This window comes from Myotis lucifugus, unplaced genomic scaffold, assembly GCF_000147115.1.
Source record: "Myotis lucifugus unplaced genomic scaffold, Myoluc2.0 scaffold_193, whole genome shotgun sequence".
In the NCBI taxonomy this organism is placed as follows: Eukaryota; Metazoa; Chordata; class Mammalia; order Chiroptera; family Vespertilionidae; genus Myotis; species Myotis lucifugus.
In genome coordinates this window covers 974544-989261 of record NW_005871241.1, presented here as the reverse complement: position 1 = coordinate 989261, position 14718 = coordinate 974544, and the positions used below count along the sequence as shown (strand labels likewise).

Here is a 14718-nt window from a genome sequence, read left to right as displayed (position 1 = left end):
AAAAAATAAATAAATAAATAAATAAATAAATAAATAAATAAAGGCAGCAGCCAAAACAACAATAGCTGTCTGTTGTGAATGAATCAAAATTATACCTTTTTTTTGTCAGATTGGTCAAAAATATATTTATTTTTTGTGTGCTGCAGAATTTTAGTAATTTATGTATGCCATGAGCTGAAAAAGGTCAGAAATTACTTTATGTAGGCGAGAAGAATGTTCATTTGACTGATTAGAACAAGAAAGTATGTACTCCAAGTTCTTTTACAGGTGAGGGAATAGAGAATATAAGCCATTTATATGGAAGTCAGAAATAACACAGTGTGCAGGTGCCCAGCTTTTCAGTAAATGCAACCACAGGTGGAATATTGTTACCACATATGACCTGTGTCGCAGACAATAATACTTAAACTTTTGAATATCAATTTTGTCATCTTAAAATTGGGTATCATAGTACTTATTTTATAGTGTTGTTGAAATTATTAAATGAAACAATAAAATACTAACTATAATATTTGGAAAATGATAAATTAAAAATTTATCCGGATCCCACATTTAAAAAAATGGTAAAATATCTGAGTGCCTAATCTTAGATTTTATTACTCCTTTGATATTAAATGTTTGAGCCCTGGGGTTCTTCTAGAAACTGGCATTTCCATAGAGCCTTAGTATTGTGATGTTTTATAAAAATCCTGTCAGTCTTTCCATTGTCTTGATGTGATTATTATGAAAGGTTACAAAAATAAATGTCCATGTCCACACAAAGGGGAAAATGAAAGGATCATAGGAAAAATATATTAAAAATATATTTCTACCTAATGACATATCTGACAGAAAAAAAAATTACCAGATTCTTCAAAAAAAGTAAATGCACCATTTTATTTTTTTGGTTATTTTATCTAATAAAGAGGGAATATGCAAATTGACCGTAACTCCATGACAAAATGGCGGCACCCACAGTCAATAAGGAGAGAATATGCAAATTGAGGGTCACTCTGTGACAAAGATGGCGGCAGCCGGGTGGCACGCTTGCATCGTGGGAGGGTCTGTGGGCAGTGCGCTCCGAGCCGGTGGGCAGCGCACACAGGCGTCCCGTCCTGCCCAGGCCGCTCTGGGCCTGTGGGCAGTGTGTGTGGAGAGCCTCTGGGCGCGGGAGGCGGGCTGGCAGAGGGCGGCCTGTACTCCCCACATGGCGGTGGTGGCAGCTCTGAGTGCACCAAGCGGAGCCTGTGGGCCAAGCTGAAGTAGCACCTGCAGGCCGTCAGTGCCGAGGAGTGGCTGCGCAAGTCCTGCCTTCTGGCCCAGAAGGTGCGCGATCGCAAGGACAGTCACCATGACAGGCCAGATTGACGTCCTCCTGGCCGTGCCACAGGGGTTTGCAGATCTATGCAGCCACAGGCCTCTGGTGGGTGCATCCTCTCCCCCGCCTCAGGCGTGCAAATGTCCCCCAGCATGCTGTCACCCACCCCTCTGCCGCACTTCCATCAACCCCAGAATTCCTACATCCCCCACGTCCCCTCTGGCACACTCACGTCCTTTGGAGAGTGTCTGGGTGTTCTGAGTGCTGAGGGTGGGCACCTGTGAGATGACAGTGAGAGGGCGGAGTGGTGATGCCTGTTCCCACGGAGGCCAGTGCAGTGATGAGAACACCTCTGGGGGGCTAATGCAGGTGCTGAGGCGGGAGCAGGTACAGACAGACACACCTGGTGGGCGTGGTTGGCCCTCGCTGAGGTGCCTTTGGTCAGTGTTCAAGAGTGGGAACCTAGAGGAGGCGAGCAATTCCGTCTTCTCAGTGAAACAGTGGGATAGTCAGGGCGACTGTAGAGGAGGAATGTGCACTTTGGGTGCCAGCACCCATGAGCAAAGGCTGCCCTGACTGAGCCTCGCTTGCTTGGGGCCTAGTGCACTCCTGCCAGGCAGCAGGTGACAGGACGTGCTTTTCCGAGTTAATGAGAGAAAACATTGATTCTCCCGCTGCCCGCAGAGGTGGAAAGTGAAGTGGGGAGACATGTAGGGAGTGAGCGAGGTTCCCTGTGTGGGGGTTCCAAACCCGCCATTGGTTCCTTTCACCACTGACTAAAGATATACAGGGTGTCCCCCAAAAATGTATACACACTTTGAATACCTACTAATTCCAATGGGTTTAAGCATGAAAAGAAACAACAATGGAGCTGTCACCTGTTAAAAGTGCGGGCACAAACAGGCAGTCGGACATTTCCCAAGGGGTCCCGGATTGGAGAGGATGCAGGCCGGACTGAAAGCCCCTCCCCTCATGCATGAATTTCATGTACCAGGTCTCTAGTCCTATATCATAAAAGGCTAAAATGCAAATCGTCCCCTCGACCAGGAGTTTGACTGGGAGTTTGACCAGGGGGCGGGGCTGGCTGGCCAACTGCTTGTGGCCCCTCACCCTGGCCGGCCTCACCACCAGTTGGCCCCCTCCACACCGATCTGGGCTAGCCGATGGGACCCCACCCATGCACAAATTTGTGCACCAGGCCTCTAGTGTATAAATGATATATATTCTTTTATTGATTCTTTTCAACAAATATATACTGCTGCCAAAACCGGTTTGGCTCAGTGGATAGAGCGTCGGCCTGCGGACTGAAAGGTCCCAGGTTCGATTCCGGTCAAGGGCATGTACCTGGGTTGCGGGCACATCCCCAGTAGGTGATGTGCAGGAGGCAGCTGATCGATGTTTCTCTCTCATCGATGTTTCTAACTCTCTATCTCTCTCCCTTCCTCTCTGTAAAAAATCAATAAAATATATTTAAAAAAAAAAAAAAAACAAATATATACTGAGCTTCTCATTTGTCCCTGGAATCATGGTTGATTAAAATAAATAATTAATAGTTTTCTATTCCCCTTACTCCTCATGAAGTTTGGAGTCTAACTGGGAGACACATTGGTAGTAAGTTACTCTCTCCAGGTGAGCAACTGGTCTCCCCGGAAGAGGCATTTTCCCTGAGTAGGTGATCCCTCCTTTGAGTACTGGAATAATATTCTTAGTGGCGTTTATGAGCAGATTACAGCTCAATGAAGACAGATGTAAGGTTTAAAGATAAATCTAAAAAGTCAATATTTCATGATTATTTATAGAACTAAAATAATATATGTCATATTTACCAATTAAAATTAGTAAATTTCCATTATGATTTTACAAATATGTTACACTGATTTTTCTTTGATCACTGTTTGCACTGTTAGTGAGATTAGGTTAGGTTAAGATTGGTGACCTGATAGAGGTGGTATCTACCGTATTTCTCCATTATGAAGTCACTATTTTTCTCTTTCTAATTACTAAATAATTTGTGGACTATCTAGAGCAATTATGCAAATGCATTGTTCATTGTTAAAATTTCAATGAGCTGCTCTTAATAACCCTTAATGATTTTCTAATTCCTTAGTTCTGAATTTGTTATTTTGGTATTATACTTGTAAATATATATTTAGTTGAAATTCTTCGTAAGGAAGTGTGGGGTTGGAACAAACATTTTGCTGCCCCCAAGATTCTTCTGCTGGTCTAATAATGAAATAAACATGAGACAGATTAGTACAGGACACATGTACAGGACATTCAGTGATAGAAAGGAACATGAATGTATAAAATATCGTGAGCTAAGGATGTGGTATGGTGCCTTGGGGGCTTCGAAAGGTCATTGTAGATGATAAGAGCAGATGTTTAGTAAATAGAAGTTTGTCCTGCCATATAGATAGGTCAGATGTAGCTACCTCTGCCCTGCCCAGGTGGTTGTTGGTTGGAGCATAGTCCGTATACCAAAGGGTGCAGATTTGATTCTGGTCAGGGCACCTACCTAGTTTGTGGGTTCCGTCCCTTATCAGGGAGGCAACTAATTGATGTTTCTCTCTCACATTGATGTTTCTCTCTTCCTTCCACTTTCTCTAAAAATCAATAAAAACATATTCTTGGGTGAAGACTTAAAAAAAAAGTTATCTCTGATAATCTCTTATGGGTAAGGCCTCTAATTCAAACTTTCCTAGGTAGTGGGAATGGGGAGGATGGAGGGAGTTTCACTTGAGCCTACAGCTAAAAGTTGCCTTTAGCTCAAAACAATCTGTATACCACAGAGCCACACCTTGGGGTAACTCATTCTGAGTCCTCACAAAGGGATTTTCATTCTCTGTGTATATATATGTATATGCATGTGTATTGATATCAACTCATCTGATATCTATCAGTATTTTATTCAATGGGACTACAATTTAATATGGTTGGTGAGTGCTATTCCAGCTGACTTTTTGATGATTTTGAGAATTCCCCATAATTCCCTCGTACCTATTTTGTCTAAGTCTGTGTCAGGGGAAAAAAAAAAAAGGCCGTATTGGTTCAGGAAATAAATGAAGTTTTCCTAAGTTAAATTTCAGAAATATTTTTTATCATTGTGATGCTTTCTTCAAGGCTTAACTGTTTTCCCTATAAATTGGTTCCAGAAATCGGTAGACATTGAAGTTTATGATAGAAGAGCTAGAAATGTTTCCCTCTTCTCAATCTGCTTAACCAAAAATGGGTTTTCTTTTAGTACAGATGAATAAACTGTAATCACCTAACAGTTCATTCCATTGAATATTTAAATATGCTTCTCTCTGCTGCCTCATTCAGGAAGTGCATATTGCTGCGCAAAAGGTGTTCTCACACTTCCCAGAGCAGCAGCATTCAAAGGTACAGGTATTATTTTGCGTCCCTAAATATTTTCATGGAGTAGACAGGCACATTAAGAGGATAGGGCAGAAAAAAACATGTAGGGGAATATTGCAATTATTTCTGGAAAGTAATAAGTATACGAACTAAGAAATATAGTAATAGAGAAGAATGGACTGACAAATTTAGAAAGTGTCTGGCCAGTTCTATAAGGAGAATAAGAAAAATTGGACATGATTCAGAGGTTTGTTTGGCCGACTGAAGGGATGTTCATAACATTCAATGAAATCGAGGGTAAATAAGAAAGAGTTTAGAAGGGTAGAACTGACCTTTATGCACGTATGTGCTCTTCTTTAGACTGCCTGGGTTGAGGACGTGCTGGTAGCTCAGGGAGTTATGGAAACACAAATCTGAATCATTTGATTTTCCTCTGCCTTTATCTATTAACATAGCAGTTGGTTCAGAAGGTCCAAGGTAGCTAAATTTAAAAACAAACAAACAAACAAAAAGATAAAACCTGCTTAGACAAAGCTGCATCTATAAAGTTGCATAGATGTTTCCAATACTCCTGACTAAAAACATTTTGAGCATTTTGGGGATGAAGCCATGCTTTAACAAATTATCCACCACGGGAGTCAGACCAGCCATTCCCAGTCCAACCTCTTTGATAAATAATGTGGTTCATGGGCGTTGTGATCACTCCACTAATTCTCTTATTTAAGGCTCTTTCCAGTCAACCTTCGTCCTTCATGTGTCTCTTCCATTTTTTTGCACACCTGTTTTTAACTTTTCTTTAAATATGCCAAATTTAATTCTTTATTTTTTTTTTTGCACAAAGCTTTCCAGTTATTTTGTGGTCTTCTGAGTCCCTAACTTTGATTGTGTTAATTAAAAGAGAAACCTTGAGGTTTGGACTACTTAACTCCACATTTTCAAATGGGGAAACTGAACAGTCATTGAAATTTACCAAGGAGAATTTCAGAGAAAAATATACATTAAAATCCTAGCCTAGAAAACTGGGCTGTTCTGATTCCCCAGGGAGATCTTTTGAAGAGAATTAAAGGCTTCCTAGTTATACATTCCAGCTCCATAAAACTTTGAACAATGAAGGTTCTCACCTGTGACATATATAAAGATGGAGTCTTCTCACAGGGTTACTTTGAGAGCTCACTAATATGTAACATCTATTTATATGTCCTAGCATTAAAAAAATTAACTTATACTGTTGTTGGTACTATTATTATTTGTTCTATACTGAGCTTTATAAAGTCTTGAACTTTAATCATAGCTATATTCCCAATGCTTAATACAACATATGGAAAACACTGGAAATGGTTAATTCCTTACATACTGTGTGTGTGGGGTGTGTGTGTGTGTAAGGAATTAACTATTTATTCACATTACTTGACTCTATTGATTTTTTCCCTTTGAAAAGACTATGGAAAACTGACATTAAGAGAAAATTTCAGTTAAATTGAAGTAATACAGTCATGAATCTGCAGTAATACTTGTCAAAAAGTAAAGAAAATAATGCCATGCTTAAATATGTATAGCTTTTTACCAAAACTAAATAAATAACTGAATGTTGTTCCTTTATTTATGCTTATTTCATTTTCTTTCCTTAAGTTATCTCTTGTGCTATACTTTCATGCATCTGATTTGAATAGTATAAAAATTATCTTTTAGCATATGATATGAGTATTAAAAGCCTCTTTATTTTCTGTATCCTCACTAAATATCATGAGAGACCACTATGTTTACAAAGTTAAATAGAAATGTGTAATTCCAGAAAATATTTAAACTTTTATCTAAATTCATGATAAAACTAATTTTAAGATACATATTAGGCCCTAATAACATATACCTTTACTACTTGACAATTATATTGAAACTAGAGGCCAGGTGCACGAAAATTCATGCACTTGTGGGGGTGGGGGAGGTCCCTCAGCCCAGCCTACTCCCTCTCATAGTCCGGTAGCCCTCAGGGGATGTCCTACTGCAGGCTTAGGCCCGCTCCCTATGAGGAGTGGGCCTAAGCTGCAGTCTGGCCTCCCTCTGCGGGAGGCGACTAGCTGATCAGGGGAAGGTGCCGCCCCCATCACCCCACTGCTGCTGCCAATGCAGGCCACCACGGTTGCGAGGCCTGGGGTTCAGGCCTCGCAACTGCTGGGGCTCATGGCTGCCTAAGTCCTAGGCCTCTGCAAAAGGGGCCGCAGCACTGGATCGGCCCACGGCACCGGCCTGCCTCTCCTCTCCCACGCAACACTGCCCGCCTGTGCTGCCAGCCCTAGGCCCTTACAGCTGCTGTGGCTTTGTCTGTATGGACATCTGGAAGAATTCCTAATTAGCATATTACACTTTTATTAGTATATATGCTTCAGTAAGAATCACATTTATGTATATACGATTTTTTAGAAACATTGCTTTCTGTTAGCCATAAATCATTACATATATTTTATGGTTTCTTTAATTTTATTTAATATATATTTCCTCATTTCTGCTCTACCACCAAAAAAAAAATATCAAAACTCATATTTATGGTATACCAGGATGGTAAATCTAGAATATTGTATTTTAAAAACATATTTATAAACACATTAGCTAAATAGTACTATATTATTGTGAACAGCAGAACGCCCCTCTTTTCTCAGACTAATTATTTATTTATCTCATTGTTCTTGTTAGTGCTCATTATGTCAAAAGGGTAAATTGTAGTTTGGTTTCAGGATATTTCTTAGGCACAAAAGTGTTCTTCCAAATTGTTTGTTTTAGATGAAATCTAAAGGGTAAAACATGTAAAGACAAATAATTCTAATTCCTACTACCTAATTCAATCCAATTGCAGATTACGTAAAGACAAAAACAAATAAAATGCAGAGAAAATGAGGAGGACTAGAAAATGAAAAAACAAACAAACATAATCATGCCCTCCTATTCCGGTCTTCTAAATTTCAATTGTATGCTCCAGGATATTGCCATAATTTTATTGTGTTCACACTTTTTCAAATCCCCAAAACATTTATTTTCTAAATTGGAAAATGTTTATTTTGACTTTGTGATTGAATCAATACCACTGCTTTTAAGGTTTAGGAATTAAAAAGAAAAGAAATATAAACGTACATATAACTGGTTTTATAGGAGGAATAACCCATAAAACCAAGCCAACTTGTTGGCTAAATTATCCGCTGCTCAAATTAGCCAGGCATTTCCCCCTAATTCCAAAAAGAACCAAAGAAGTCCACATAATGCCATAAAAATGGTCCAGTGAAACCCTCACACATGTGGTTTTATCTGAACATAGTCTCTTTCCAAAGTGAAAATAGCCTCCTTCTGAGGATAGAAATCTGAACAGAAATCCCATTCTTGATTATCTGCAGAAGCTACAAAGCACTTATGGGCCTATTCAACCATCGGATAGGCAGCATTGTAGGGAAGTCCGTTCCTGAAATGGATCTTTATTTCCTGATGTGCTTATTGCCAATGTTATTTTAGCTGTTAGAGAATCTTAAAGAGATAAGAGCAGTTGGCTCGATGTTCTAAAGATGATGGCAGTCGCCTGCAGCTTGCATAAACACGATAGGTCCATGGACACAGCTGCAATAAAGCAGAACATCACACACACAGCTTATGTAAAACTTAATGCCCTCAGCCTGGGAGATACTTTTAAACATTTGCTAAAATTACGTTACGAGCAGGCATGTTCACAATAAAATCATTGTAATGGAGAAATAAAGCAGGGGTACAGTATAACAAAAGCAAGAAATTCTCCCAAACAATTCCATTTAAGCATCTAAATAACAGTTATCTTAATGCAGTTTACTAAGTTTTCTTACATGAAGATCTCACTTATAGCTTTCTGGTATAGATAATTATCTTATTAAATTTAATTTTGTTTCCAAAAGCTCTCATGCTTTTATAATATCTAAATGAGTCTCTCTAAACTATTTACTTTCCAGCTATATGTGCTTGTGAATGTGTATCTGTAGTATACCTGCAACCACATGTACATATGTTTCTTAGAAATTAGTTTGTATATGAAACAAAGCTTCTTATTGAATCAATGGCAGTTTCAAAATCCAGACTAGCATCAAACCAAACTGCCTGGGTATTCTCCCAGTGAATTGCTGATTTCTCATCATTTTCCATTAGAAAAAAAAAAGAAAACTGGAGGGGAATAATACCCCCACAGGAACATCAACCCACATTATACATACAGTAGAGTATCTTAGCCACCAGCCAGATTTCTGGGAGACAGTGGGAGGACGAAGGGCCAGTGAATTGTCCTACTAATCCTGTTTTGAGGACTTTCACTTTACTCAATGGATCCTATCCCCTACTGCATTCAGCATAAAGTTGTGGAACTGACCTTGAACTTGGTACTTGGTGATAACCATAAAGGGGCCCACCTTGTCCAATAAGGTAAAAATACAAAAATGAATATATGTATTTTAATATCCTGTGGAAATGGTTAATCTTATTTCTTATGGAAATACTGGCCAAAGGTATGTGGAAAGTATTGATATGTGCCATCTTGGTCCACAAGTGCTACATGCATGTTCCATTAGCCTTTTCTCCCTTTCTGTCTCAGGGAAGTGTTGAAAAGTGTTGCAAGTTCCTTGGACCTTGAGATGGGAGCTGCTCTCTCAGCTCTGCATCATGAACCACAGTTTTGGCACACAAAACAACAGTAAATATGTCTCTTGTTAAAATCACCATTACAGGAGTCTAACTTACTAGTATTTGTTGGAGTGACACAAATTGCACCCTTCTGATAAAGTTTCCATAAGAGGAAGGCAATTTGCATAATTCCCTTAAAATGTTTCTTATTAAAATCCACAGAAATGTAACATCTAAACTAGTCTAAAATTATCAAATGTACAGTAATATATTAAATATCCTGTATAATAAAAGGTTAATATGAAAATTACCCCCTCTACTGAGAGTTCAACCAGCGGGCAGGACCAGCTGGCCAATTGCTCTTAGCCCCTCCCCCCAACCGGTTGGACCCCCCCCCCCCATGCATGAATTCATGCACCAGGCCTCTAGTATATCTATAACTAACATTGTGTTGCAAAATTGCACAGAAAGTTTAACATTTTATTGTTGTTGCTGTTAATCCTCACCAATGGATATTTTCCATTGATTTTTAGAGAGGGGGAGAGACAGAGAGAGAGACACATCGATTGGTTACCTCCCACATGAGGAGCCTGCAATTGAGGTATGTGCCCTTGACCAGAATCGAACCCAGGACTCTTCAGTCCAAGGGCTAACACTCCATTCACTGAGCCAAACTGGCTAGGATGAACATGTTAACATTAAATAATAATAATAACCATCAACTCTGAATATTCCATGCAATGCCAAAGTAAATTTATTGTTTAAACTACTTTGGTTGAGTACCAATGAAGAATTCCAGTAAATACCTGAACAAATAAATCGAAATAACCCCAATTTCTATAGGTTTACATATGTCCCCAGTTATCCAAGGGCATTACTAACCTTGACTAGTTTGCTCTCAGCTGGTTTGCTCCCCTCACAACGAAACCAAACAAAAACACCATCACTCCGTGCTTAGTTCTTTTAAACAAAATAAAAGGAATTAAGTATTTTCAGAAAGCGAAGACCAACACCGTTGCTGATATTGTTAATTTTTAATTATAGTTCAGGATATACAAGAACTTTCATTTTAAAAATCTTTTTCAAGAAATACTTGGGTTCTCTGACTGTGAGAGTGATGTTAAGGGGCGGCTTGAGTTTTCAAGTCATTGAACTCCACGCATTGAGCACTTATGTAACACCATTTGTGTGAGTCAAGACATTGTTAAGCATTTCTCAGCTTATTCTCCGGAGTGTACTGACCAAGCTCTAATCCCGTGGAAAGGTAAATATAACTGAAGTGTTTGCAGAGGTGATGGGGAATCAGTGCCTGGAAAGAGCACTTAGCTATGTTTTTAACCATAAATGTCAAAGAGCAAGGCCATAAGTGTTTCTCGCTGTTTCTGGAAAGTGTTCTGAATTTGAACACCTTTCTTTTTGTTTTCCCTTGGGCTCTGGAATGAGAAGAGATGGGTAGTGAACTGATCTTCCTGCATTTATTGCCTTAACACAGTTCATTCTTGGAATAGTAAAACTTTTGTATATAGTTTCCTGTTATATGCATGTTGCAATGATAGCCCAGTTATTAAAATTTCTTATACTCTATTCATTAAGGTTGTTCCACATTTGTTGCTACTCGAGTTGCTAACTGAAATACACTTCGGATGTGGGAGATATTATGCAGCAGATTCTCCTGGAATTAATTCTGTTCTAGTTTTTCCTTATGCAGGCAGTGTTTCTGGCCTTTCTGATCTTGGGCAGAAATGGCAAATCATGCCTTCCAACAGTATGCCCTTAAAAATGTCATCTGCTACCCGACTAAAATGCATCATTGATAGGTTCTAGTATTATATTTCTAGGTTTGTTTGTTAATTCAATATTTTCTAAAAACTTCTATTAGTTATTGACCCTATTAGGTTTCAGAGTTATAAAATTAATATGATCCACTACCCTCAGGAGTTACAAATACGTACCAGGAAGTCACACAGTGGATCACTTAACTGATAATCAGGAAGTCATATGATTGTTATTATATTTGGTCTCCGTCAAAAGCCAGGCGCATTACCAAAGTTCCTATGGAGATACTAGTAAGAGGAGGGAATATTGAGAGAAAGCAAACGCAACCTTCTTAGAATAAGGTAAAGTGAATAAATTTGCAGTTTTTATTTCAATTTCTCATTCCTCATTTACTAAATGGTGACCATGGGTTTGCAGTGTGGTTAATGGAATAAGCTGATTTCTCACAAGCTCACTAGCCCAGGGCTCTTTAAACACACACTCACCTGCACAATCACACAGGACCGCACAGATTACTACAGTCACAGGAAACAGTGCCTGAGCTCACTGCAGACAGAGAGTTAGGAGTAATCCTATCATGTGTGAAGAATAAGAAAGGAAGACACTCTACAAAAGGGCAAGTATTTTTTACAGTAAAAAGTGAGTAGAATCCAGACGGATGACATTACTTGGGTAGGTTGAGAGGCATTCTGACCTGAGACATGGGGCAATGAGGATTCAGGCACAATGGCACGTGACAGAGGAGGAGACCAAAGCAGTTTTGCCTGATACATTCTCTCCTTTCAAACTGATTCATTGATCTCATCCAGAAGCAATTGTCTGTTATTCTCTTCATTGGACTCAAAGCAAAGGAAACATCATGGAGCTCTTACTTATTTCCTAATCACAATCTGAGTCAGTCAAGCAGCACTAGAACTGATGAAAAATGCTACATTCCGCACCTCCCCCCCCTCCCCTGCAACACTGCCTTACAATTCCGAATCATTCAACATGATAAAAATCACTTGGTTAAATAAAACTGACCTTGAAGAGTAATTTTATATCACTAACCATTTATTTGTATTACTTTTTCAATTATTTATTCCATTTTTATAACATTAAAAATATATAAAGAATGAAGACATGTAGTACTGCCTCATGGCCATGATTTTATTATCTTCCTCCTATTTCCATAATCTCCATTTCTGTAAAGTGAATAACAACTAAATTATTTAGAAAAATGAGATCTTACATAGATTTGTTTATTTTTTTAAAAGCTTCTATTACAAATGTAGACATATACTTATAGACTGGGACATAATTCTTTTGATTAAGAATTTTATTGTGGTCATAAACAGTAATATTGTGAAAATAATTGCTTTAGTCAAGATACAAATTATCCATTTTTTAGCCCAACTGTCATAAAATTGAAAAGAACATTCTTTAAAGCTATAAAACCATCATTTATTAAAGGAAAATACTTATAGATATCTAATGTGTGCTTATTTTTTAAGAAGGACATGAAAGTGAATAATTAATTTAGTATAACAAATGGTGCTGACACTTATAAATAGTACTACTATTTCCTGATAAGAAAGAATTACGTAAGAGTCTCTGTGTGATACCTTAGCTAGCCTAGGACAGAATTGTTTTTCTAAGAATACTTGCATTGCCCATACTTGACATAGTTACAAAATTCTGCCATATGTTTCTCACATATGGCACGCATTTGTGAGGTATAGGTAATGCAACTCGCTAGACAATGATTAAGAGGGGGGGGAGATATCTTAGACTCCTGAACAAGCATGTCAATGAACAAGTAATTTATTACAAAAGAGTACTCTAGTTTAAATTGTACGTTAAGTATACAGAGTGAATATGAAAGATAAAATTATACAGCTGGGTGCATTTGATAAATAAAATTAAGGCCTAGATTCCACCAAGGGGAAAAAAAACAAACAGAGTAACTGTGAATTAGGTTTATTTGAATCACTGCTTTCCCCACTGTACTACCTCTTTTGTTCTGAAATGAAATCAGATGAGAGAAGTAAAGTCTCTAAACTGATGAAAAATGCTTTCATGCTTTTATATGCTACAAAATCATAGCTTTCTATCAAGCCTGTGCATAGGTCGTGACACTGTTTCTTAGCAGGAAACTCCCATGGGAATGCAAAGATAGGAAGCACCATGATAAATAAGAACAAAAATAATGCAGAAAACAGATGAAGAAAAGGTTGGTATGTTAATTATTTCAGTCATTACATAAATCAGAACAGTACATACTTTACATCATAACTGGTTGCTTTTGAAATGAGTAGTTAGATAAAGGTTATGCAGTTTGCACACTCTAATATTAATGAAGATTTGGAAAGTATTTTCACCATAATTTGGGGACATATATACTTAAAATTACAAAAAAAAGTAAAAATAGGTAATAATACCTATATATATAAAAGGCTAAGTGACATTCTGACCAACCGTCCGAATGTCTGACAGACTGGCCAGCTGGTATGTATGATGCACACTGGCAATTTAAAAATAAACATTGACTTGTGCATAAGTTTGGAAATAGTATATCCATAGATAATATTAAAAATGTCTAAATGTGCAATTCTTTGTCCTAAAAATGAGCACGTTCATAAATTAAATGAAGAAATTTTGGATATACCCAATGGAGATTTTCATACCTATTTGAGTCATGAGTCCATCGATTCAACGGATGATGTCAAAAAGGAAAATTTTCCCATGAAATTTCTTAATAGTATTATTCCTTTGGAAATGCCGTGTCATAAATTAAAATTGAAAGTAGGAGCAATCATCATGCTACTGAGAAATCTTAATAGTAAATGGGATCTTTGTAATGGTACTAGATTTATTATCAAAAGATTGCGACCTAACATAATCAAAGCTGAAGTATTAACAGGATCTGTGGAAGGAGAGGTTGTTGTGATTCCAAGAATTGATTTGTCCCCATCTGACACTGGCCTCCCATTTAAATTAATTCGAAGACATTTTACCGCGATACCAGCATTTGTGATGATTATTAATAAATCACAAGGACAAACTCTAGACAGAGTAGGCATATTCCTACCTGAACTCATTTTCGGACATGATCAGTTATATGCTCGCGGGCCAGGAGGGAGGGACCAAGAGGTGCTCCATGCACCTCCTGGTGACCGGTCATTTGGCCGTTACGGCGTTATGGCATTGTGGCCACTGGCCTTTTATAATATAGACTAGAGGCCCGGTGCACAAAAATTTGTGCACTCGGGGGAGGGGGAGGGGGGTCCCCCAGCCCGGCCTGTGCCCTCTCAAAGTCTGGGACCCCTCGGGAGATAACGACCTGCTGGCTTAGGCCTGCTCCCGGGTGGCAGAGGGCAGGCCCAATCCCTAGGTGCAGCCCCTGGTCAGGCTCAGAGCAGGGCCAATTGGGGAGTTGGGGCGCTGCCCCGTCATGCACAGAGCAGGGCAGATCGGGAGGTTGCGATGCCACCCTCAGTCACGCTCAGGGTAGGGCCGATTGGGGGGTTGGGGCACCGCCCCCTGTCACACTCAAGGCAGGGTCGATGGGGAGGTTGCAGCACCACCCCCTGTCACACACAAAGCAGGGCTGATCAAGGGGTTGGGGCGCTGCCCCCTGCAACACACAGAGCAAGGTCGATAAGGGGATTGGGGAGCTCCCCCCTGTC

General features: G+C 39.1%; 1 pseudogene; it reads right to left on the bottom strand.

Annotated features, from left to right (window-relative positions):
• The window catches only part of LOC102431917, a 56790-nt pseudogene extending 42650 nt beyond the window's left edge, over positions 1–14140 (bottom strand).
• Between the last annotated feature and the right edge of the window lie 578 nt (positions 14141–14718).